Here is a 2,444-nt window from a genome sequence, read left to right as displayed (position 1 = left end):
GAAAAGTTGGGAAAGTGGGCAAAAGTCCCGAATTTGGTCCAAAATCACACCCAGGTTCGAGTCCCACAAGTCCCGCCGCGTTCCACCAGGGTTGCGGGGTGCCTGACATGTCCACGACGCACCCAGCAAAGGCGCACTGTGATTGGGAAGAAAAGTTGGGAAAGTGGGCAAAAGTCCCGAATTTGGTCCAAAATCACACCCAGGTTCGAGTCCCACAAGTCCCGCCGCGTTCCACCAGTGTCTCGGGGTGCCTACAATGTCCACAACGCACCCAGCAAAGGCGCACTGTGATTGGGAAGAAAAGTTGGGAAAGTGGGCAAAAGTCCCGAATTTGGTCCAAAATTATGCCCGGGTTGGAGTACCACGAGTCCGGCCGCGTTCCACCGGTGTCCCGGGGGTGCCTGGCATGTCCACAACGCACCCAGCAAAGGCGCACTGTGATTGGGAAGAAAAGTTGGGAAAGTGGGCAAAAGTCCCGAATTTGGTCCAAAATCACACCCAGGTTCGAGTCCCACAAGTCCCGCCGCGTTCCACCAGGGTTCCGGGGTGCCTACAATGTCCACGACGCACCCAGCAAAGGCGCACTGTGATTGGGAAGAAAAGTTGGGAAAGTGGGCAAAAGTCCCGAATTTGGTCCAAAATCACACCCAGGTTCGAGTCCCACAAGTCCCGCCGCGTTCCACCAGTGTCTCGGGGTGCCTACAATGTCCACAACGCACCCAGCAAAGGCGCACTGTGATTGGGAAGAAAAGTTGGGAAAGTGGGCAAAAGTCCCGAATTTGGGCCAAAATTATGCCCGGGTTGGAGTACCACGAGTCCGGCCGCGTTCCACCGGTGTCCCGGGGGTGCCTGGCATGTCCACAACGCACCCAGCAAAGGCGCACTGTGATTGGGAAGAAAAGTTGGGAAAGTGGGCAAAAGTCCCGAATTTGATCCAATATTATGCCCGGGTTGGAGTACCACGAGTCCGGCCGCGTTCCACCGGTGTCCCGGGGGTGCCTGCCATGTCCACAACTTACCCAGCAAAGGCGCACTGTGATTCAGAAGAAAAGTTGGGAAAGTGGGGAAAAAAAGGACCGGGAAATATCCAAAATTATGCCCGGGTTGGAGTACCACGAGTCCGGCCGCGTTCCACCGGTGTCCCGGGGGTGCCTGGCACGTCCACAACTTACCCAGCAAAGGCGCACTGTCAGTGGGGAAGACCAAACATGTCTCGGATTTTTTCCAAGTACCTTAACGAGAGAGGCTAAAAAGCACCTGTTTTTACCTTCTCTCGTTGTTGTACTTAGAAAAAAAACGAGAAAAAAAAAAATCTGGGTTTTTTTCTAAGTACCTTAACGAGAGAGGCTAAAAAAACCAATTTTTACCTTCTCTCGTTGTTGTACTTAGAAAAAAAACGAGAAAAAAAATTTTCCCCATTCATTTCAATGGGAGTTCATTTTTTTTTTGGGATTTTTTCTAAGTACCTTAACGAGAGAGGCTTAATTTTTCACCTACTTTTTACCTTCTCTCGATTTTTCGTTTTTTACCTGGTCGACCAAAACACCTCCATCTCGTTACTATGTGCACCATGTCTGACAGGCTGAAATCACAGGGAACGCGTCCGAGTCAAAGTGAGCTATTTTCGGACACAAATATGGTGTTTTTCCCCTCTATCCTCTGGTTCTTTTTTCAAACTGATCTTCCAGCATCTGAGCGACAGGGGCTCATGCAGACACCTGTGTCCGCCCGAGGGGCGCCTTCCCGGACACATATATGGTGCTTCCCCCCTCTTTACCCCGGTCCTTTTTCAAACTGATCTTCCAGCATCTGAGCGACAGGGGCTCATGCAGACACCTGTGTCCGCCCGAGGGGCGCCTTCCCGGACACATATATGGTGCTTCCCCCCTCTTTACCCCGGTCCTTTTTCAAACTGATCTTCCAGCATCTGAGCGACAGGGGCTCATGCAGACACCTGTGTCCGCCCGAGGGGCGCCTTCCCGGACACATATATGGTGCTTCCCCCCTCTTTACCCCGGTCCTTTTTCAAACTGATCTTCCAGCATCTGAGCGACAGGGGCTCATGCAGACACCTGTGTCCGCCCGAGGGGCGCCTTCCCGGACACATATATGGTGCTTCCCCCCTCTTTACCCCGGTCCTTTTTCAAACTGATCTTCCAGCATCTGAGCGACAGGGGCTCATGCAGACACCTGTGTCCGCCCGAGGGGCGCCTTCCCGGACACATATATGGTGCTTTCCCCCTCTTTACCCCGGTCCTTTTTCAAACTGCTCTTCCAGCTTCTGAGCGACAGGGGCTCATGCAGACACCTGTGTCCGCCTAAGGGGCGCTATCTCGGACACATTTTCAACTTTTCCCGCATGAATGAAATCCTGGAACTGATTCCACCCAGGTACTTAGGGCTTCCAGGGCTTGAGCGACAGGGGCTCTGTCCGGAGCGTGTGT

The sequence above is a fragment of the Nerophis lumbriciformis genome, unplaced genomic scaffold (genome assembly GCF_033978685.3).
Source record: "Nerophis lumbriciformis unplaced genomic scaffold, RoL_Nlum_v2.1 HiC_scaffold_613, whole genome shotgun sequence".
Lineage (NCBI taxonomy): Eukaryota > Metazoa > Chordata > Actinopteri > Syngnathiformes > Syngnathidae > Nerophis > Nerophis lumbriciformis.
The sequence above is the reverse complement of the archived record's forward strand: the minus strand, read 5'-3'. Positions refer to the sequence as shown.